Source organism: Herpailurus yagouaroundi, unplaced genomic scaffold (genome assembly GCF_014898765.1).
Source record: "Herpailurus yagouaroundi ecotype Mexico unplaced genomic scaffold, PumYag 159, whole genome shotgun sequence".
Classification (NCBI taxonomy): domain Eukaryota; kingdom Metazoa; phylum Chordata; class Mammalia; order Carnivora; family Felidae; genus Herpailurus; species Herpailurus yagouaroundi.
Genome location: NW_024412400.1, coordinates 29,701,440 through 29,725,634, shown reverse-complemented (window position 1 = coordinate 29,725,634; position 24,195 = coordinate 29,701,440). Strand labels below are relative to the sequence as shown.

Sequence of the window (24,195 nt, the reverse complement as noted above, 5' to 3'; positions counted from 1 at the left end):
TCTTCTTATCCCTCTTGGCGAAGAAGTTATCTAGGCTTCGCTCCTCCGTCTCGGCCATGGCCGCAGCCTCCACTGCCCGGATGGGTGGGGCCAGCGGCGGGCGCGGCCCGCGGGACTCCGAGCTCGGGGTCGAGGCCGGCTCTGCGCTCACGCTCCCGGGCGCGGCGACGCCTCAGCCCGGCGGGGTCGCCGAGGCGTGTGTGGCGGGGCGGGCGGTTCCCCCCGCGAGCTGGCAGGCGGTGGTACGGTCCGCCTGGGGGGATCGCGCGCTGCTCCCGCCCCTCGAGGCTGCCGGGGCTGCAGCTGCTGCCGCGACGACGGTGCAGAATCCCGTCGGCTCCGCAGCCGGAGGGGAAAAGGAATGCGCGGGCCAGAGGCTCCGGCGAGAGTGCCTGGCTTGCGGCGGCGCGTGCTGGAGGAAGACACGCGCGCGCAGGCCGGGAGAGGAAGGGAGAGGGGGTGGGGAGGGGAGGGAGGAGGAGGAGGGAGGGCGGGCCACTAAAAAAGAGAGGCAGTGCCCGCGCCTGCGTACTTAGCTCCGCCCGCCGCTGTGGGTCTGCGGTGGGGAGGGCTGTGGGAGGAGACAGAGGCGGAGCTGGGAAAGGAGCCAATCAGGTGCCAGAACGAAGCACTTAGGCGACAATCCCTGCCTCAGACGGGGCGGGGCCTTGGGAAGGGGAGAGAAGGGTGTATGCTACATAAGTGATGTGCCTGATGGCTCCTTTCTTCCGATTGGCCGAGGGTTTAGCCTTGGGGGCGGGCATTTAGAGGGCTAATTGGTGACTTGGCTGAAGAGGTCCGGTGAAAGGGGCGGGTGGGTCCCAGCTGAGCGCATGCGTAGGGTGCACGCATGTGTCTGCTCGCCCTTAGTGAACTGTGGCCTTGTGGCTTGAACTTTTAGCGAAACGGAAATGTACTGTGTTAAACTAGTGGTGGGAGAGATGGTACCTCTCCCACCGCTCTACTTTATACTTCCACTCTTTCTGGTCTGACGAGTTTAAATTTTCATGTGATGAGATAATTATTAGGAAAATAGTGGGCTTGACGTTTAGGTTCTGTAAGAAAAGATCTTTAATAAGTCAGTAGGTAGATAGACACGGATTGACTTTTGTCTGGACTCCATCCGCTGCTAGATACGTCCATCAAGATCGAACTAAGGAAATCTGATCCTCAAGCTTCTGATCTGTGAAATGGGGGTATTAGCTATGTGGGAAAAGAGGACCTGTTCCCTTCCCAGCATTAACAGGCATTGGATGCGAAATATGTGACTTTTTAATACATTTAAATAGTGCCCCCTGCCCTGACTTGAGTCTAGATGATGGCTGCAATTTATCCTTAGCCTTTATATCTGATAAAAGGAGGAGAATGATGTGTCATAGGGTGCGGATAAAACACCCATGTCAAACCTGGTCTTACGTTAAGTACTTTGTGGGCCTTGAGAATGAAAGGAATCCTTTTTTTCTTTTTCTTTTTTTTAAGTTTATTCAGAGAGAGAGAGAGAGAGAGAGAATGTGAACAGGGGATGGGCAGAGAGAGGGAGAGAATCTTTTTTTTTTTTTAATTTTTAAAAATCTTTATTTTTGAGAGAGAGTGCGAGTGAAGGAGGAACAGAGAGAGAGGGAGGCACAGAATCCGAAGCAGGCTGCACAGAGCCCAATGCGGGGCTCAAACTCACAAACCGTGAGATCATGACCTGAGCCAAAGTTGGATGGAGACACCCAGGCGCCCCGGGAGAGAGAGCATTTTAAGCAGGCTCCAAGCTCAGCTCAGAGCCTGTTTCGGGACTTGACCCCAGAGATCATGACCTGGGCTGAAATCAAAAGTCCAAGGCTTAACTTACTGAGCTACCCAGGTGTTCCAGGAATCCTTTCATATGAAAAAGGTGGCCTAGGGGTGCCTGGATGGCTCAGTTGGTGGAGCCACCCACTCTTGATTTTGGCTCAGGTCATGATCTCATGGTCATGAGATCGAGCCCTGCGTTGGGTTCTGCACTGCGTGTGGAGCCTGCTTAAGATTCTCTCTCTGTCTCTGTCTCTCTCTGTCTCTCTCTCTCACCCCTCCCCCACTCTCACTCTCTCAAAATAAATAAACTTTTTAAAAAATTTTAGAAAAAGAAAAAGGTACCGTAATGTACTAGACTTTCCACTTCCTCCTTCTAAGGACAGAGGAGCGAACAGCCACTGAGGAAATGACTCAGACTATGTTAGTAGCTTCATGGGGTAGATACAGCACAGCCAGTAAATGGAGCTGCATCTTTGTCTTTTCCTTTATAGTTTCGCCATTTAAAGGTGTCTTCTCTCCCTCCACTACTTGTTAAAAGAACTAAGTCCAAAATATGTCAACAAAGTAAATCAGGTACCTAGCCTTGATCAACAGCAAGCTTACATATTATTCCCCAAACATTAACTGCCCCACCCTCAAAATGGGCCCTAGGTAACTTCCTTCTGTGACACTACCTATCTTCCTGTGATGCAGGCCAAGTTAAGTACTGCTCCCACTCCATCTCCCTTAACATCTTTGTAACATTTTTCTTCCTTTCCCTTCTTCCCTTCCTTCCTTTCGTTCTTTTTTTCCTCATCTATGAAGCACCTATTTAGCTATATTTAAGGTTACGTAGCTAATTCTAGGTTGAGTAATTCGTCATTCCTGCCTTCAACTCCATTATAATCAAGAAGATCGAGATATGAGTAACTGGAGTTCAGTCTCTCCTTTCTTAGGTCTCCATCAATATATCAGTGTCTTGAAGGAATTAATGACTTGGGAAAATGAGAGAAGGAACCTCAGTTGAGGGTTGACACAGCAGAAATCCCCACTACCTTTTTCAGTGTGATTCATGACATGCTCCTAGAACACGATCATATGTAAGAAATTCAGGTCAGGCCAGTAGAGAGACCAGTATCTTTGTGTTTGTGTTATTGTCTGCAGTTACTGTCTCCTCCAAGAAGCTGATCCCTTCCTATTTGAATCCTCTGCCCTGAAACTGACAGCATATATTCCCACCAGTTCCTCTTAAATTTCCCCTGACTCCTTCCTCCAGATTGATCACATAGGGCCCTGAATCCTGCCATCACCCCCTCATCATCACCTGTCCTCACCTTGAAGTATCCTCCAGCTTTCTCTTGATGAAGGTTTCTTCTCCTCTACCTTCCAGTATTTAGACCTTCCCCATCTGTAAAGCAAAACAGACCTTAATTTGTCCTTGCTAGATGGAAAGTTGAACATGGTGAGGACTCAGACCATTCCTAGATATTTAGCATATCTTCTAAGGATTTTAGTGCTGTCTGAACATGGAAATGTCTCTCTGAGTCCTCTGAAGTGGTACAGCCCAAAAGACATCATTTATCTCCCTCAACAAGGCCCACTGAGCCAATATTCTGTGAGCTCAAGAGTTGGCAAAGGGCAGCTGGGTCTGGTCCCATTGTCCCCGGGTTCTTTTTTGCTGAGCTATTTGTTCCAAGTTCCATTCTGCTACCTAGACTGGAAATTCCACACATGCTCAGCTCAAAGGAATGTGGCTCATGCTGACCAAAGAGCTTGCCAGGAAATAGGGAACAACTTTTCATTTGTGGCTTCTTTTCATTTGTGGCTTCCTCTCTCACATCTGTGAGGCAGACTGTGCTACCGCCTGAGCTGGTCCACCAACCTTTTCCAGTTGGGGAGCAAATGTTTTCAGGTTACTTTCCCTGGGGAGCCTTGCTGACTTCCACAGGCAGCCTGGTTCCTGACCTTTAAAGGTCCAGAGAACTTTTGTTTGGTATGGTATTTGATGCCTTCTTGGTATTTCCATGATTTGTTTGTTGTTTAACCTCATTCATTCATTCATTCACTCGCTCATTAATTTATATAAAACATTTTTTTTAATGAGCACCTACTGTATGCCGGGCCCTATGATAGGAATTAAAGACCAGTAAGTCAGAGATAAGCCCTACCCTCACAGAGCTTACCATATGGTAATCAGCTACCAGAAACAGACACACAGGTATATGTACATACAACTATAGCCAGTGAAAACCTTGGAAGGTAGAAATGGTGTCGGGCATGAGCCTATTTCACACAGGTCTCCAGTAGTCCCTAATTTTTTCACATGAATAGGGGAATAAACAAAATATGAACTATCTAAAAGTGTTCCTTTTGTTCTCTGTTGGCTTCAGAACACATACTCTGTCACATATAACAAAGAGTTTGACTTTCTCCCTCAACCTCAAGTCCCTCCTTGGCTCATCCTTGACATTAAGGCCCTTGTCAGAGGGTGAATGGACAGCAAGAGGAATGAAGTCCCAGATGCTAATGGCTAGCCAGAGATGCCTGTTTCCAGAGAGACATAAAAGCCTGCCATGTATGACACTCCATATACACACACACTTACCATCAAGGCTTGCAAAAAGGAGTTGGACTCAGTAAGCCCACCCCTAATAAATCTGGTCTGTTGTTAGTTATACCACATAAAGTTGTTGCTCTTTGTTTTTGACCTACCCAAATAGCAATCTCATATGGTTCAACCTAATATATCTGAGAATATACACAAAAAGTCCATAAAGAAATGAAGAGTTTGGATCAACCAACCCACCCATCAGGTCATCTTCCTCATGTAATCTCAGGAGAGCAGGGCTGGAATGTGATACAATTGAATGGTCAGCAACCTAATCAGTTGTACTGTATGGAGAAAGCATGAAACAAGAATGAGAGAGAAGGCTGGAGAAGAGAAAGCAAAAAGAAGTAGGGTAAAGCCCAGAGGCCAGAGCTGACACTTATTATCCACCACTGTCCAGGAAAGAGCAAATGAAACTGGAGCTCATACAGATGTGCCCTGCTGTGAAATAAAGATGACTCACTAAGCCCCACCCTGATTTGAAAGAAATCTGCCTAGGCCAACTCTTGGGGTATACTCAGTAACCAGCCAGCTGATGGGTGATTTGGCTTTCTGATTGCTGATATTGAGAAAAGGGTGCTCCAGTTGAGGGAGGAGCATTCCAGCTATTGAAGGACTAATACCAACTGTTAATGAATACGTGAGTATCTGGTTATATACTTCAGCCTCCTATGTGTTGGATTACTGGGAGTCAGGCTTCTCCAGGCAGCTGAACCTCAGAGCACCGACTTGGCTGTGAAGCAGGTTCAGCTCTGTGGAAAATTCATCAAGGTAAAACTACCCTGGGTGACCTCTTTGAGAGCCAGTCAAGTGACTCTGACATTAAGCAAAACCTTCTGACTCATTTTGATCACAGAGTGCAAGGGATATAATTATGTTCGCAAGGCACGATCATCCTATTTCTGACCCTAACTCCGTTCCTGATCCTATTTCATGACCCAACAAGTAGATGTGAAATTGTCTGGCCCTGGTTACCAGGCCAGTAGGTCAATGGAATTGTCATTCCTACTTGGGCTAAAAAGGGCAAGGAAAGGGTGAGGGTACGGGGAGTGCAGAGTGGTCCCCCCCCCCCCCCCACCCTGTGCTGAAGGCAAGATCTTTACTTCCTCTTCCTGCTCTTTACTTCAGGGTCAAGGGCCTACTTTCTGGAGTCAGACCTGGGTTCAAGTAGCAGCTCCGCCTCTTCCTACCTAGCAAGTCTCTTAACTCCTCTGCACCTTAGGTGTTTTCATCTGTAAAGGGGCTGATAAATACACCTGCCTGTGGAGTTGTGTGAGGACTGTATGATGGGACAAATTGAAGACCACTCAGCTCAGTGCCTGGAATTGTCAGCCCAATGAATGTTAGGTATTGTTGTTACTAAGAGTGTTGGCGTTGGGAAGCCTGGGTGTTTCAGTCGGTTAAGCAACTGACTTCGGCTCAGGTCATGATCACAGTTTGTGAGTTCAAACCCCACGTTGGGCTCTGTGCTGACACCTCGGAGTCTGGAGCCTGCTTCCGATTCTGTCTCCTTCTCTCTCTGCCCCTCCCCTACTTGTGCTCTGTCTCTCTCTGTCTCTCTCTGTCATAAATAAATAAACATTAAAAAAAAGAGTGCTCATGTTATTGCTAAGGCATGTACCATGAATTAGAGTTATATGGGGGTGTTTGCTGACTGTTCCTTTTATCTGTCCTCTTTGACCCTGCTTCTTCTTCATTACTGGGTCTTCGGTGCTATGCCTATGGAGTGCCATCCCCAGAGTAGACAATCACTGAACATTTGTTGGCTGTTAAAAATAAAGTTTCATGCTTCATGTTTGCAGTTACTATGTATGAAATCACTTAGTATTTTGGCATCTTCTCTCAAATATGATTATGTAGGTTTTTGAAAAAAATGTTTATTTATTTATTTTGCGAGAGCATTAGCACAAGCATGAGCTGGGGAGAGAGAGAAAGAGAGAGAAAGAGAGAGAGAGAGAGAGAGAATGAGAGGGAGAGAGAGAGAGAGAGAGAATGAGAATCCCAAGCATGCTCAGTGTGGAGCCCAACAGCAGGCTTGATCTCACGACCCTGGGATCATGACCTGAGCCGAAATCGAGAATTGAATGCTTAACTGACTGAGCCATCCAGGCGCCCCTGATCATATAGTTTTTATTCATGCTAAACTCTCTGTGCCCTCAAGATGTCTGGATCAAAATAGCCATAACAAAGTACCCTGTCTGCCTAGTGACAGACCGAGCACATCTGCTGTCCTGCTACCTGCTGTCCCACTCAGTCTTTTGAGCTGGGGAGTCCCTCTCCCACTCAGCGCAAGCAGAGCAGGACTTTCCGGCCTAGGACTCCCCCGTCCGGGGTTTGAAGGTTGAGCTAGGGGTCTCCTCAGGTGAGCCCTGATTAGCCTCCTGTCAAATGATTACACAGAGGAAGAAAGCATTCGATGACGATGACCCAACCTTCTGCACGGACTTAGTCCTAGATGGTATGATTCTGCCATCTGCTGCCCCAATAGTCCCTCCCCACCGGCCCCGGGGGACCGGTCCATGAGCTAAGAGGCCCTCCCTGAGGAATGCTGGAAGGATAGAAACTGGAAAACTTTTGTGAGGCTGCCTGGGGCTTTCTCCCTTGTTGCTGGCAAATCTCCTTACCGGCATCTGTGGGTCTTGGCCCTGGAGGAGCAAATACCATGTCGTGTATTTGTAAACAACTATAGATTTATGTAACGATTACATGTTATATATTGAGCCTGCTGCCAAACACAGCTCCACGGAGAAGAATTCCACCTGTAAGTTCTCAGCAAAAATGGCCAAGTTAATTAAAGACTCCTAGGGGTATGGTGTCTCTTCCTCCTCTTGGCTCCCACACCCATGGCAAAGCAGCTCAGAGCCCAACCTACCACTGCTGTCCCCGCCAAACTGCAGCAAATCTGAAGTTGTTCAAGAGTGCTTGTCATAATCTCCCCACCCGATTTCCACATCCCTGGGCCCTTCACATCTCCCAGGGTACCCCACACAAAAGGGAACCTCATTGGTGGTGGGGGGGGGGCGGGGGTAGAAAATATGAAGCCTGAAAATCCCCTCTCTTCAATCTTTTTTTTCTTCTTCCTTAGAGAGAGGGGGCACAAGTGAGCGAGGGGCAGAGAGAGGGAGAAAGAGAGAAGCGGGGCTCGAAACTGTTAAGATCATGACCTGAGCCAAAGTCAGATGCTTAACCAACTGACTGAGCCACCCAGGCACCCCTCTTCTCTTAACTCTTGAATATGACATTTGGGACAAAATGACCTGGGTTTGCCTGACCTGCCTCAGTTGAAGCTGACTCTAAGTATGTAGCTGGACTAATAACCTTCCGGGGTCCCCCCAGAATTTTCTGTGCTTTCAGTTGCTGTCCCCAGAGTCCTCTGCCCTGGCCTGCTCTTTCCTGTACTTCCTCCCTGGACCTCCATCTAGCTACCTGGCCTCCATCTAGCTCCACCCATGAGACCCGCCGCACCACTGACCCCTCTGTAGATTTGGTGGACACTGGCTTTCTTTTGAAAGATGGTAGGTTGAGTGTTTTATAGGCTTATTTTTACATAGCTTATCTCTTTCTCTAGAGGTTTAAATAGAAAGAAGGCAAAAGGAAAAATACAGGTAGGAAAGGAAGAGGCAGGGAAAGATGAGGCTAGTTCAAAAAATGCACATCCACAGGCTCTGGAAAGTTGCTTTTTAGAGGTCAGGCCAGGGCAAGTTAGGGACTGAGCTTCCTAGCAATTTTCCCAGATGACGTCACAGGAAATTTCTGTCTCAGCCACTAATGACGAAGAAGCTTTCGGGGCCATGGTTAGATTGTTGCCCCAGAACGTCACAGACTTGTGAGTCTGAGTAGTAGAAACAGTTTCATCCCCTTGCATCTAAGAAGAGTCATGCAAAGCTCCGTCAGCTCCAGCCTGTCCTGTATTTCCCCCTCTTTGGATCTTTGCACGGCCGGTCCCTCTTCCTAGAGCGTTCTATCCCCTCCTACTCACCTGAGGAAGTCAACCTGTTCTTTTACGGCTCAGAGGAAAACCATCCCGTCTTCACACTCCCAGATGCCCAGGTGGGGTGAAACTGCTTCTCCCCAGCAGCCCGTCTTTGCTCCTCTTAAAGCACGGATCCAAGCCTGTGCAGGTCACCTTGGCATTTGTGTCTGGCTGGCTGCAGATCTTTGGGAGGTCAGAAACAAGGGGATTTTCTTCCTGGGGCTACTTCCTGGGGGGTAGTGCTTTCTCCTAAGTATAAAATCAGTGGGAATCTTTGACCTGAAAACCTCCGGGGACACGGTGACGGGCTCAAACAGCCCCTTAAGATGGAGTAGTTCAGGACTCCGTTCCTGGGAAGGAAAGGGTTAGCAGCCTCATGGGTTGCTGAGGCCTCAGGGCCTTCGCCAGGGTCCGCAGTTCTCCAGCAGGGCCTGCCGGTGGCCCTCCACATCCCTCTCACTCCTGGCCTAGGGGGCCCTCTCTCCCAGGCCTGTGTCCCTGGTCCCTGCGGAAGTAGGCTTGTCCCAGGCGCTGCCCTCAGGCGCCCCTAGCTCACCTGGTCCCAAAGGGGACTACCGTGTTGTTATTCCCTTACTGCTTCTCATCCTACCCACCCAGCTGTCCTGGGCAGAATCCTAGGGTCTTGCTGGAGTCCTCCCTTAGCCTCCACCCTCTGTCCTCTCAATCACTAAATCCTGTCATTATCCTCCAAACCAGGGTGTTCTTTCTAGTTAAAAAAAAAAAAAAAAAAAATCAGATTAGGTCATCACTCCTTTATTTAAAACCATTTAATGTCTACCTACTCTCTCAGGATATAGGCTAAAATTCTTAACAGGATTTAAAAATCTTTCACCTGGCCCTTTTGAAATAACAGGATGTGTATAATCTTTTCAAAATCAACAAGAATCCTGACACAGTCTTCATTTTTCCAGCCGTCAAAGCGATTTAAGATTAATGAGGTCTGCATAACACTGATAAAAGGTGATGAACTCATCTGGGCCAAATGGGTGCGAGTTTCAAGGGGATTGTTTTTCTCCCCTCCTCTGCTCCACCTGGAACACTCTCCTTGGGCCACAGCTTGACGTGAGGGGGTTCACTAAGGCAGTCAGGGCTCAGAGGGTGGGTGGGAAGAGGGCTGGAAGAGTCACGTTGATGAGATTCCTGGTAATACCAAAGAAACCCAAGAAAGGCTCACCCCGCCCTCGGAATTCCTATTCTTTGTAGCAGAATGCAACTGTCAGAATTCTTTTAATGGCAAAAAGATTTGGAAGGAATGTAAATGCTCCACAGGAGGGGAATGGTATGTAAACTATAATTGGAATAATGTATGGTCGTTTAAGAGGAAGGTTCTGAAGGCTTTGCGGCAGCATGAAGAGACCACATATGGTGTCAGGTTAAGAGGAGTGTAGACCACTATCTGAGCCCAGAGAAGTGGTGTGGAGATGTGAGGTGGTGACAAAAACAAGGATTTTGTAGCTGGATAGAGCAGACTAGGCATTCAATTCCCATTTCCCCCACTCAGGACTTATGTGATCATTTGCAAGTTACTGAACTTCTCTAGGCTTTGGTTGGTTTCTTCTTCTTTTTATTTTAATTTTATTTTTTTTTAATTTTTTTAAATTTTATTTTTAGAGAGTGAGTGGGGGAGAGGGTCAGAGGAAGAGAGAGAATCCTAAGCAGGTTCCATGCTCAGCGTGGAGCCAAACGCAGGGCCTGATTCCACAATCCTGGGATCATGACCTGAGCTGAAATCAAGAGTTAGACACTGAAAGGACTGAGCCACCCAGGCGCCCCTCTTCTTTTTTTTAAGCATAAATAATAATATAAGCTGGATTGTCTTGAGTATTAGATGAGGTAATGCATGTAAAAGTGTCAGACAGAAATCAAATTAGGAGCTTCATAAATACTAGTTCTCTTCCCCATCTCTAAGTTGTGTGTGTATGTATATATTTTTAGTTTCATAAAAAGACGTGAAGAAAATCAATAGCAAGATTCCCAACTGTCTCAGTTACCTACTGCTGTGTAACAAACTGGCCTAACACTTAGCGGCTTAAACAACAACCCTTTCGCTCTATCTCACAATTGTCACAAAAGGCAAAGATGTGTGCAGGTCTCAGTCAGGCAATTCTTCTGTTCCAGGTGGCATGAAGTGAGGGATTAGTTCAGTGGTATTCTTCTGGTGACCAGGTTGGTCTGAAGGGTTAAGATAGTGTCCTTATTCACACTAATGCTATGGTGAAGTCGACTGCAAGGCTGGGCTCCACTGGAACTACTGGCTGAGGGGGAATGAATCACAGGGAGAATAATTATAATATGCAAATGTGTGAAGCCATGAGAGTCCGGAGCTAGTACTTCAAAATGACAAGGTGCTTTGGAGCATCAAATGAAAGAAAGCTCACATCCTCTTGGGAGGTTCTGAGAAGGCCTTCATACGGACCTCAGTGAGTGTGGGAGAGTTCTGGCCAAGCTGGAATGAAATGCATCTTAGAGGAAATAAAAAAGCACTAGCAAAGGTACCAGTGTGCGAAGACAAGGGACTCATTTGGACACGAAGGAGTAGATACATTTAGAATGAAGTATAGTCACAGGTGTTAAGTCTGAATGAGCCATGCTCTGAAGGACTTTTGAATGCCAGGGCAGGTGAGGTGCTACTTTATTTGCTAGCAGAGGGGAGGTCTCAGTTGGCCAGAGTGAAAAACTTACATTCCTAGAGGGGTCAGGCAAGGAAGATAAATGAGTCAAGTGGTCTAGGTATAAAAATAATGAACCTGGAGGCAGCCACCACTCAGCTTTGGCTCACAGTTGCCTCTCAGATACAGAGCCACTTGGCCAGAACTTTTGATTTTCCCAAGGCACAAAAACCAAGAATTATTATGTGAAATGTCTCTCTTTTAAAATATTAACAACTGGGGTGCCTGGGTGGCTTAGTTGGTTAAGCATCTGACTTCTGCTCAGGTCATGATCTCACAGCTCATGAGTTCAAGCCCTGAATCGGGCTCTGTGCTGACAGCTCAGAGCCTGAAGCCTGCTTCGGATTCTGTGTCTCCCTCTCTCTCTGCCCCTCCCTTGCTCGTGCTCTGTCTCTCGCTCAAAAATAAACAGACGTTAAAAAAAACCGAAATGTTAACAACTAACTTAAAAACTGTGTGCAGGCTAAATAAAACTTGTCTATGGGCCAGAGGAGGCCTATGGGTGGCCATTATCCCATGGCCACTCTCCTTGGGTGTTTGCAGGGCTGAGCTGTGGTGTGCAAGAGCAGCTGGACAGAGGTGGTGGTACAAAGATCTGAGAAAGTCCAGGCTAGAGAACCTAGCTGCTTTGTCTCTCTTTCCGTCCTGGCAGAGAAGTCTGAGGGAGTTTATCTCTGAGGTGTTTGCATGGTTTTTTGGTTTTTATTTTATTTTACTAAAAAAAAAATTAACACTTATTTTTGAGAGACAGAGCATGAGCAGGGGAAGGGCAGAGAGAGAGAGGGAAACACAGAATCCGAAGCAAGCTCCAGGCTCTGAGCTGTCAACACAGAGCCCAACACGGGGCTTGAACTCATAAACTACAAGATCATAACCTGCGCTGAAGTTGGACGCTTAATCAACTGAACCACTCAAGCGCCCCTGGATTTTATTTTTGCCTCTTGGAATCTTCTCGACCCTAGTTTGCCAGGGAATTTTGGATTGGGCCTAGCAGCTGGTTCTTACTTTTTAGGCTTTCTAACTGAGACATCTTCTTTTATGGCCCATTCCCTTTCAACTGTTAGTGACTTTGTTCCAGGGGTGCGTCCTTGTGTAAGCATTCTGTATGTTTGTCTGTGCATGCATGCGTGTGCAGGTGTGTGTGCTTGTGTGTGTGTGAGAAAGAGTTCTTCCTTCTGAAGGATTTTCTCAAGAAAAAATAGCATACCTTCTGCACTGAGCTTTCTGAACTGGCAGGAGCTGACTGTTACAGCCTTGGGGTGGGCCACTGACTGACCTCATCAACTTGGTTGACTACCTTAGATCCAGAGATTATTAGCAAACTACGGTAGAGGAGAGTGTTCCACCACCTTGTATCTGTGCAATGGGATGATGGGTAACGTAGTGGAAAAATACTACAGTCAGCAGAGCTAGATCAGAGTGTCTTATTTGCTAGGTGACCTTCATCAGGTCACCTCACCTCTCTGTATTTCAGTTCCCTCATCCATAAAATATATCCAGAAATATTGACTTCCCAGGGATCGTGAGGATTCAGTGAGATCATGGATGCCAAAGTGCCTGGCACCTCATTATGCTGGATCATAGATGAGAGAGAATGAAGGTATCAGAGCTAAGGAGATGTGGATTTAAATCTTGACTCTACTACTTATAATAACAGCTACGTGAGTTCAGTAATTATTATGTGTCAGACTCTGTGCATTGTCTTTTAAAGATTTTGCAACAACTCAGCATAGATGGAGGCATGATTATTATCACCCTCACTTTACAAATAAAGAAACAGGTACAGAGAGGTTAAATAACTTGTCCAAGGCCTCCCTCCCAGGTAAGTGGTGAAGCCAGGCTATCTGATTTCAGAACCCTACATTTTCTAGCTATATGAGTTAAGATAAGCACTGTTATCTTTCCGATCCTGTTCCTATAGCTATAAAATTAGGAAATCTTTGTGAGGATTAAGAATAATGTGTATAAAATGCCTATCATAGCAAGTGCCTGGCATTTCATGGAATTTCCTGTTTTTATTAAATGCTCGGTGTTATGGTTTGAACTGTGTTCTCCCCAAAGATGGAGTCCTAACTCCCAGTACCTGTGAATAGGACCTTATTTGGAAGTGGGGTTTTTACAGATGATGAGGTTAAGATGATGAGGTCAATTAGGATGGGAGATTTGGACACACAGAGAGACACACAGGGAGCATGTCATGTGAACAGCAAATTGGGGTGATGCCAAAGATGGACAGCGAACCACCACAATCTAAAAGAGGCGTGGAACAGATTCTCCCTCACAGCCCCAGAAGGTAGAAAACCTGCTGACATGTTAATTTTGGACTTTTGGCTCCAGAACCCTAAAAGAATAGTTTTCTGTTATTTTAAGCCACCCAGTTTGTGGTACTTTGTTATGGCAGCTCCAGGAAATAATGGCTTTCACGTGTTTCTTGTATCTGTACCTATCTTCCAGGTGTCTTTGGGTCTCTGGGTGCACACAGTAGCCTGCCCAGACGTGCTGGGTGCCCTGCATGTGCGGAGCCCAAAGCCTGCCTGTAGACAGAGTCAGTGTAAACCATACTAGACTGAAGGAGGAGCCAAGAGAGGCTTTTAAGGTGCCCACCCGCCTGTTGTGCTCCCCTGGACTAACGTGATGTCTTCAAAACCCGTCCAGAAGAAGGTGCTTGTGAATAAACTAGCCTTCCTAAGTAAGCTAAAAGGTAAAATCTCAAATACCTTGCTGCTGGTTGGAAAAAAAACTTAGGTCAAGTCTCCCAGACCCTCATAAAACCATCTGCATGTTCTGCAGACATATGCATCCCATGCCTTGTTTTCAGCATGCAGACATTCATGTCAGAGATCAGGGGATACTTTCCAGTAGAGAAGGCTGTTTAAGCAGCCTGGGTAAACATCTCAGGCCTTTTGGGAAATCATGATGGCCTCAAGAGCATTTGGAAATGGAGAGTTGGGAGGACCTTGGGAGCCCAAGAGATTCATTGTTAAAGCTTGGAAGATAATTAGAATTGGACTGAGCTCCCCAACAGCAAGCAGGGGCCATGCGCAGCACTGCTCTTCAGGAACTCTAGAAGCAAAATTCCCTCGGGTTGATTTTCAGGAAGGTAAAGGAAGTCCCCAAACAGAAAGATTATCATGGCTATTTCAAACAGGGTGGAGAATATGAACATGCTCCCTGTTTCTGTTACCTATTTGGGTGTAATAGGCCGCCTATTTAAATTACCTATTGGTGTTTAACAAATTGCCCCAAATTTAGCACCTTAAAATAACAAATACTTATTATTTTATACAGTTTCTGGGGCATCAGGAATTTGGGATCAACTTGCCTGGTGGTTCTGGATCAGGGTCTTTTACAAAGTTGTGGTCAAGTGGTCAGCTGGGGCTGTGGTCATTTGATGGCTTGACTGGGGCTGGACGATCTGTTTCCAAGATGGCACATCACATGCAGCTGCGGTAGAAGACTTCAGTTTCTAGCTCACTGTTGTCCAAAGGCCTCAGTTCCTTATCAGGAGTGTAGGGTGACCAACCATCCTGGTTTGCTCAGGACTGAGGGGGTTTCAGAATGAGACTCTCAGTCTAAAACCAGGAAAGTCCTGGGCAACCTGGTGACAAGTTGGTCACCTTATGTAGATTTCTTTCCCTGGGGCTGCTCACAACATGAAGAGTGATTGAGAGAGTGACTAAGACAGAAACAACAAGATCTTTTATAATCTAATCTTGGAAGTAACATAACACACATCACTTCTGCTATATTCTGTTTGTCACACAGACAAGCCCTGGTACAATGTACAAAGTGATTATACAAGGGTGTGAATATCAGAGGGTGGGCATCATTGGAGCCATCTTGGAAACTAGCTACTACATTATCCCAAAAGTCAGTGGCTTAAAGCAATCACCATTTTAGTACCTCTTATGAGTCTGTGGGTTAACAGGGCTCAGCTGGGTGGTTCTTCTGTCCCATAGGTTGTTGGTTGGAGCTGAAGTCACCTGGGGCTTAGTTGGGCTAGATTTCCAAATGACTCATTCACACGGCTGGCAGTTGGTGCTGGCTATTAGCTAGGGGCTCAGCTGAGGCTACCAACAGGAGAGTCTTGGTTCTCCTCCACAGGGCTTGGGCTAGGTTCTAAGAGAATGTCCCAAGAAGAAGCATGTAAGAGGAAGGAAACGGAAGCTACCAGTCGTCCTAATGCTTGAGATCAGATATCCTCAAACATGCTGTATTCTACTGGCCAAAGGAGTCACAAGAACAGCCTAGACTTAAGAAAAGGGGAACTAAACACTACTTAAAAATATATTTTTTAATCTTTTAATGTGTATTTTTGAGAGAGAGAGAGAGTGAGCAGTAAGGAGCAGAAAGAGAGGAAGACACAGAATCCAAAGCAGGCTCCAGGCTCTGGAGCACAGAGCCTGATGCGGAGCTTGAACTCACCAACCGAGAGATCATGACCTGAGCAGAAGTTGGATGCTTAACTGACTGAGCCACCCAGGTGCCCCTATTTTTTTTTTTTTTTTAAGTAATCTCTATGCCCAACATGGGGCTTGAACTCATGACTCTGAGTTCAAGACTTGCATGCTCTACTGAGCCAGTCAAATGCCCAAACACTACTTCTTGATGTGAGAAACAGCATATGTTTATAGGGAGAGGAGGAATTATTAGGGGCTATCACACTCCCTAAAGATTTTACTTTTGGGTTTCTCACTGGAAAATGTACAAAATCCCGAGAGGTGGAGAGGTGCGCCAACCACTCTCAAATTCCTTGATCTATAATGTTGGCTTTATTTTTTAAAATGTTTTTTAATTAAAAAAATTATGCAAGTAACTGTGTAATGATATTCATTAATAAGAAATTAGAATATACAGATAAGCACAAGAAAATACTCCCTGTATTTCCAATACCTAAACACAATACTGTATAATTTTAGTACATAGCATCCTAGAATTCTATGCAAAAATAGTTTTATTTTACAAAAATAGAACTAGTCTGTACCTGTTTTAGAACCTGCCATTTTCATTAAAACTACAGTGTGAACATCTTTCTGGGACAGTTAACATAGAGCTACATCTGTTTAAGCTTTGTGGAGTGTTTCATTGTATATCCACCAATAAAGGTTCTTTTTTTTTTTTTTAAGTTTATTTATTTATTTTGAGGGAAAGAGGGGTGAGGAGGGGCAGAGAGAGAGAGGGAGAGAGGGAATCCCAGGCAATGATAGTGTGGAGCCTGATGTGGGGCTCGAACCCACAAACTGTGAGATTATGACCTGAGCTGAAGTTGTATGCTTAACTGACTGAGCCACACAGGTGCACCGCCCACACCTCCCCCCGCCCCAGTCCACCATGAAGATTCTTGATTGCAACAACAGCAACCAAATCTGGCTAACTGAATCAATAAAAGAGGAATTTTTTGTAAGGGTGTATAATAGTCCACAGAATCTATTATATGTTAGTTTAGTGTTCTATTTGCTATTGTAGTATAGCAATTCATACAACTTAGTGGAATAAAGCAATTGCTACTTTAATATGCTCATATAGTCTGTGGGTCAGGAATTCTAACAGGATACAGCAGGGATGATGTCACAATGTCTGGGACCTCAGCTGGGAAAACTCAAACTAGGAGTGAGATGAAAAGCTGGTGAAGGGGGAGGGTAATGGAATCATCTGGAAGCTTCTTCATTCACACATTTGGAGCTTTGGCTGGGATGACTTGAATCCTGGGCTGAGCTAGAACTCTTGTCCAGAGGGCCTATACATGGCCTCTCTGTATGGCTTGGCTTCCTCACAGTGTGGCAGCCTCTGGGTAATCTGACTTCTTACAGGGTGGCTCAGGAGCTAGTGTTCTACTAAGCAGGGAGAAAGCTGTGTGGCCTTTCATGACCTAGCCTTGGGAGTCACTTTCACTGTAGTCTCTTGATCTAAGTGCTCACAATCCTGCCCTGATTTGAGAGGAGGAGACATAGGCTCTCCTTGTCAATGGAAGGAATGTGACCATATTCTAAAGTCACCGTAACTAGGATAAGCTAAGCTGCTATAATAATAATTAAAAAAAAAAAAAGCCCAGGGGCGCCTGGGTGGCTCAGTCGGTTAAGTGTCCGACTTCAGCTCAGGTCACGATCTCACGGTCCGTGAGTTTGAGCCCCGCGTCGGGCTCTGGGCTGATGGCTCAGAACCTGGAGCCTGCTTCGGATTCTGTGTCTCCCTCCCTCTCTCTCTGTCCCTCCCCCATTCATGCTCTGTCTCTCTCTGTCTCAAGAATAAATAAACGTTAAAAAAAAAAATTAAAAAAAAAAAGCCCAACTTAGAGTGGTCTTAATGAATAAAAGTTTATTTCTCTCATATATATCAGTTCCAAGCTGAGTTGTTTAGGTCAGGGAGGCAGCTCTGTTCCACCAGACACTTGCCTATATGTCACTGGAATCTAGGCTCCACTGCCAACATGACAGTCTTGAAAATCACTAACTGTCCTTGTGCCTTTGTGGGCAAAGCCTCAGGCAGGAAAATCTCACTGGCCACACTCAGCTTACATGCTTATATGTTGTCTATATGTTGCCTTCCAGGGAGCATGAGTGGGCCTATCTGCCTTCTTTTGGCCTCTGTAGTGAACAGCAGGGGTGTTTATTTCCTGTCTTAGAGTTTCCCCCTAAGAGGGAGGATGATCAGGTCCTAGATACCCTAAGAGCAGAAACCATCCAGTAGAATATGAATGTGTCATATTTCATTCCCTATTGATAGACATTTAGTTTGATAGCATGTTATTGTAACATGTTTTCTACAAATATCTTTGAATACTTGTAAGATTTTTTTCCCTTTTAGATAAATTCCAAGGAGTCATGTCGGTTTCTGATCTCTGCATCAGACTGGCAGGATCCCGTTGAAGACAGCAACTCTCCCTTTTCTTCAAATGACAGATGGCAACTGGGGAATTTGTATAATAAGCCTGGGAGAAAAAGTGGAGAGATCCAGCATGCACTATCCAGGGTGTCCCAGGATTAGGTGTTGGTGTGTCCATGATCATAACTCAGTCTTGTTTTTGGAGCACTGCGTGAAGAGCTTCATATATACCACCTCAGTCTTCACATCAATCTGATGAGAAAGGCATTATCTTCATGTGGTAGATGGAGAAGTTTAGGTTCTAAGAGATTAAGTAATTTGTCCAAGGCCTTAGAACTAGGGTTTAATCCCAATCAGTGCTTTGAACCACTTCCTCCCTCTTGAAACATTTGATCTTGGGTTACTCCTTCTTGTAGCCCAGCTGCCATATTGTGGGAAGCCCAAGCCACATGAAGAGGCCATGTATAGGACATTTCAGACAACAGGCCCAACTAAGCTCCCACCTGACACCAGCATCAGCCACTAGCCATGTGAGTGAGCCAGCTTGGATTCTTCAGCCCAGTTGAGCCCCCAGATGGCTGTAGCCTCAACAGACAACAGATGGAGCAGAATTGCTCAGTTGAGCTTAGTCAATCCAAAGACCAGCAAGAACTAATAAAATGGTTGTTGTGTTAAGTCACTAAGTTTTGGCAAGATTTGTTACATAGCAATGGATAACCAAAACAGGTGGGGAGTCACTCATTCTTGGAGGAGTCCCACAGAGCCTGAAGAGTGGTTTTCTGCTCTGAGGGTGTAACTGGGGTAGGGGGCTTTTGATGATCCTTGATGAGTTCATTGCACTGGATTAGGTCTGTATATAACAGTTTTCCTTGCCCTAGCTGGGAAAAACCTCACTGAGTCACAAGGCTGGGAGGAGAAACTATGTGTGAATGAGTTAACAGAAATCTGGGCAAGATTCCCAAAGTAAATAATGTTGATTCTCAGCACAAGGAAGGCATTGCTTAACGCTGCTAAAACTTGCATAAATAGTCAATGCTTTATGACTGATCTGCTATATTTTCAAATTTCAAAAAAGTAACCATAATAACCATCATTAAAAAAAAATAACAGCACTTGGAAACGCTTAAACACTGTGCACAGTTTCTGAGGGGCCTAAGAGGGTCCTTATCCTTTGAACTTCATAGTCTTGTGGGAAAGAAGTGGTGCCAATATGACCTTTGGGTAGCCCCAGTTGGCGCTTGGATCTCAAAGCAAAATCCAATGCCTCTCTTCCACTTAAAGAGCAAAGGAGAAAGTCACCACAGTTCAGCGAGATAGTAGCTGTTTGGCCTCATTAACTGAGGCATTTACCCTCGGCTCCCTCACCTCTCAGCCCTTTCTAGTCTAGTGGCTCTCAAACAGGGGGACATCAAAATACATCTGGAAGTATGTAAAAAAAAAAAAAAAAAGCAAATACTAGGGTTCCTCTGAAAAAGATTCCCATTCTGTAAGTCTGGGGTGGGAATCCCAGAATTTTCATTTTCATGAGAACCAGATGATTTTTGCACAGATGGGCCCCATATGCATCTGGAAGAGGGCTGCAACCTCAGGGCTTCCATAAAAGCATGGAATGGAGATGGGGTGAGTCTTCTCTAAGCCAAACCTCTGAGGACCTGGATGGATCGGGGAAGCAGGTCAAGATGGGATCTTTGGATTCTAAGCCAGGAAGGATCCAACAAACCTATCTGGAGCAACAGGTTTCACACTGTTCTTTTTTAGAGCCCTAGGATTTTAGAGGTGCCATCACCTCACCCTGACAGTTTCTCTTTAATCTTGTTTTGTTATGGTACGGTTCCAAGAAAGATTTCATTATAAATAGTTTTTTTTTTAATGTATATTTATTTGTGAGAGAGAGACAGAGACAGAGACAGAGACAGAGAGTGAGTGGGGGGAGGGGCAGAGAGAGAGGGAGACACAGAATCCGAAGCAGGTTCCAGGTTCTGCGCTGTCAGCACAGAGCCCGATGCGGGGCTCGAACTCACAAACTGAACTGTGAGATCATGAGCCAGGGTCAGACACTTAACTGACTGAGCCACCCAAGCGCCCCCCTCCTTTTCTTTAAAATAATTTTAATGTTTATTTATTTTTGAGAGACAGAGAGACAGAACACGAGCCAGGAGGGGCAGAGACAGAGGGACACCCAGAATATGAAGCAGGCTCCAGGCTCTGAGCTGTCAGCACAGAGCCTGACGCGGGGCTCAAACTCACAAACTGAACCATGAGATCATAACCTGAGCCAAAGTCAGACACTTAACCAACTGAACCACCCCAGGTGCCCAGAAGAAATAGTTTTATTACTAAATGCCCTCCCTGCTTAAAAAAGTTCCCACGTTGGTGAGATCGAAGAGCAAACAGAACCTTCAAACATCTATCGTGGGAATGGAAAATGGTACAACCACTGTGGAAAATAGTTCAGGGTTCCTCAGTCACTTAAGCATACAATTATCATATGTCTCAGTCTGCTCGGGCTTCTATAACAAAATGCCATAGACTAGGTGGCTTAAATAACAGACATTTATTTCTCACTGTTCCGGAGGCTAGGATTCTGAGATCAGGGCTAGGTTCTTGGTGAGGACCCACTATTTGGCTTGCACTTGGCTGCCTCTCATGGTATCCTCACATAGGGGTTGGGAAGGAGCTCTAATCTCTTCCTCTTTTTGTAAGGTGCTAATCCCATGATGGGGGCCTCACTCTCATGACCTCACCTAAACCTAATTACCTCCCACAGGCCCCACCTCCAAATACCATCACATTTACTGGGACTTAGACCTTCTTTTGGGAGGACACAAATATTTGGTCCATCGTATCATGTGGCCCAGCAATTCTACTCCTGGATATATACCCTAAAGAATTCAAAACAGATTCCCAAGCAGATTCTTGTACACAAACGTTCGAATGTTTGACTATTCACAATAGCCACAAGGTGGAAACAACCCAAAAGTCCATCAATTGATGAGTAGATAAAAAGTAGTACATCTGTACAATGGAATATTATTTAGCCATAAAAAGAAATGAAGTGCTGATAAACACGCATGAACCTTGCGAACATTGTGCTAAGTGAAAGAAGCCAAGTCAGGAAAGGCCATGTTATTGTATGATTCCATTTGTATGAAATGTCCAGAACAGGCAAGTCTGCAGGGGCAGAAAGAAGTTAGTGGTTGCCAGGGACTGGAGGGTGGGGGTAATGGGGGGTTAAGCAGGGCATAACCTGCTTAATAGGTACGGGCTTCTTTTTGGGGTGAGGAAGATGCCTTGCAACTAGAGAGTGGTGATGGTTGCACAACACAGGGACTGTGCCAGATGTCAGCAACCACAAATTTTATGTTACATGAATTTTATTGCAAGAAGAAGAAACAAATCCCAATCAACAGATTTAGACCAGCCGTCTCGTTTTTTGCGGACAAGGAAGCTGAGGTCAGAAAAGGGGAATGACCTGGTGAAATCACCCAACCTGTAGGGGGTGCAGCCACGCTGTTGACCTTCGGCCTGCCACAGCAGGCTGCTTCTCTTCCTCAGCACACTTGCTGCTGTCCTGAGCTGAAGATTCAGATGCATGCCACCCCATAGTTTCTGCAGCCAGGCCCCCTGCGTCCCATGCAGAGGTCCGTCTTCCCTACCCGCAGAGCTCAGCCGGCCTTCCTTCTGGCTACTTCCAGGGCCTGCTCTGTGCGAGGGTGTCAGTGAAAGACAAACCCGTGCCCAGCATACTTGAGCAAATCTTCCCAAAGGCTTCACCCCCAGCTGCTGACTTCTGACTGGGTCTATAAGGGTCGGGTGGATTGGATTCCTTACATTGCAGACATTGCTCAGTTTCCCAAACTCCAGCTGAGTCGTCTGAGGAGCTGCCGGTGGTGGTCCTGGGGCTGGCTAGGATTAATCCCAGCCACATGCATGTGTGTGCAGTTGGCTCTCCTCTCTGGCTGTGGGACCACATGCATCTGTCACATGGCAAATGCTTAACGAAGGTTCACCCGTGCTAGTGTTCCTGTCTTGGGGTCAACCTGGGACTGTTTTTTTCATTTTAGTTCAGGGTTCAGGAAAAGCCCTGAGTTTCCTCGGTGTCCCTGAGAATAAAAGACTCAAGGTAAGCTTGTATGTGAAGTGAGAGTCATTTCCTCTGGTCACTGAGATGGAATTATTCACCATTCTGGAAGTGACAACAGAAGACGGTAACTTATTTGCATTCATCTGCATTATGTGCGAATGTTGGAGGTCAGGTCTTCTGGAACAATGCCTCCATCCCCTTCCCTAGTGTCTCAGAAAATTACTAAGTCTTTTGGTTTGTCCCAGATCCTGACCTTTCCTCATATCTCTTAGTTATGGCCTCCAAACTTATCATGGATTTTTAAGAAAGTGCATTAGCATGCAAAGGGGCAATTGCAGAACTCTAGTGAGTTCTAGTGGCTCTGGAAATTTACTGAACACAACAGTTGAAAAACCTGGCTGAGAAGGGAAACTTAGCCCTGCCCGCTTTCGTCCAGGACCTGCTTCAGGATGGGAATGCGGAGGGCGGATTTCCTCAGGCCTGACAAGGTGATTCTCTTCTTTCAGGCTCGGAAGATTATCTAACACCTGAAATTTGTACTTGGAGATTGGCTTCACGCAGCAGGGATGAATGGGGACACTAAGGAAGACTGCAGAGCAGCAGTGGCTGCAGTTTCTAAACTGCCATTTGGGACAAAGTGGCAAAGGAGAAAACTTTTGCAATGCTGTGGTTGAGAGTGAATATTTAGAACTCAAGGCTGAGGGCGACCTTGGTGGTTGTGTGTGGTTTCTGCACTGTGGGGACAGATGCCTCATTTATGGATGCAGACTTCGTCCAGCTGGGAAAGGTCTCCCAGGACAGGGAAGTTGAGGAAATGCTGCAGTCTCCATTCCTCATTGGTGATTTCAAAGTGTACAACCCTGCTCAATGCTCTGAGAAGTCCTGCAGGAAAGGAACCTGCTTTAGGGTTTTTGGCTCTGTGTTTCCCAAAGTTATTTGACCTCAGAATTCTTTTTCCCTCTTCATAACCCTCATTTATACTCTGTGAAAGCCACGTTTCCAACAACCCACTTGGAAAATGCTATCCCAATGTCCAGGGGAACTGGTTCTCACCCTTAATGCCTCACGGTGAGCAGTGATGGGGATATTCTGGCAGGACACATGATGTGGAATCCTGCTGTGATAAACCAGGAAATAAAATTGTGTATTGTGCCTGTTGGGCCCCTTCCCATACTGAGATATTGTGATTCTCTCTGCAACAGTAACAAAACCACTGACATGTACTCAGTGGTGTGGACTAGGAGCTTTTCCTACGTCATCCGTGTAATCCTCATCAACTCTATTACCCCCATTTTGCCAGTGAGGAAATTGAGAGCCAGAGAGGTTATGTGAGGAGGTTACTGAGTCACATCAGTAGCAGAGCTAAGATTGAAGCTGAGGATGGTGGGACTCCACACTGGCATTCTCCCCTCAAACACCGATGGTGGGAATAGAAAAAGTTGCAGTTGCTGTGGAAAATAGTTGGGCGATTCCTTAATAAGTTAACCATGGAATTACCATGTCTTAGTTTTCTCAGGCTGTGTATAACTAAATACCACAGACTGGGAGGCTTAACCGATGATATTTATTTCTCACATTTCTGGAGGCTAGGAAGTCTAAGATCAGGGCTGGGTTCTGGGTGAGGGCCCTCTTCTGGCTTGCAGATGGCCACCTCTCATTGCGTCCTGCCTGTGTCATGCCACAAGTTGCATTTTTGAGGCACTATTTCCAGAGTGTCTGATTCCCATCAGGAACTTTTTTGGACATTGGAAAATTCACTCACCTTAGGGGATTTTGTTTTCCTCCTCCATGGATTTTATTTCTCCTGGATTTGAAATACAGCTCTGATATTTACTGGTTGTGTGACCTTGCTAGGCCTCAGTTTTATCATCTGTAAAATAGGATAATAATCTCATTTGCCTCCTTCTGAACTTTTCTTCTTTTACTTCTTCCTTTCCTCCTTCCTTCTCCCTTAATTTCTTTCTCCCTTGTTTTATTTTTCTGTTTTTCCATAAACCCTAACCTCTGGTGTTAATTTTCCCCTGGAAGAGCCTTGAAACCCCACCGTGGATCCTCCCTAAAGTGGCTTGAGAGGTACTGATGGTTTGTCAATAACAGAGCAAGAGAGAAGCAGCTGCTGATTAATTCCATGCCAGCCAGTACATTCTGTGCTCTGCATCTAGAATAGGGCAGTTTCCAAGGTGACCGCGACTAGTGTGTGAGGACAAGGTGAGGGCCTGGAATTATGAGCTGCCAAACTCGTAAAGAACACAGGCTT

At 45.9% G+C, this 24,195-nt stretch overlaps 1 protein-coding gene and 1 long non-coding RNA gene across 3 annotated transcripts in view; one reads left to right on the top strand and one right to left on the bottom strand.

The window, feature by feature from the left end:
• The window catches only part of CDV3 (CDV3 homolog), a 20,802-nt gene extending 17,682 nt beyond the window's left edge, over positions 1-3,120 (bottom strand). The window contains exon 1 of the mRNA XM_040480216.1: positions 3,096-3,120. The gene's annotated coding sequence lies outside the window, so the exon portion shown is untranslated. The remainder of the gene's footprint in view (positions 1-3,095) is intronic.
• Positions 2,063-23,111, top strand: LOC121033692 (uncharacterized). 2 transcript variants are annotated; one of them, XR_005792069.1, is made up of 3 exons: positions 2,063-2,874; positions 4,770-5,009; positions 22,445-23,111. It is a non-coding gene; the product is annotated as an uncharacterized LOC121033692 (long non-coding RNA). The 2 variants fall into 2 exon arrangements; XR_005792068.1 differs by lacking the exon at positions 2,063-2,874 and having other exon boundaries at positions 4,116-5,009.
• The last annotated feature ends 1,084 nt before the right edge of the window (positions 23,112-24,195 follow it).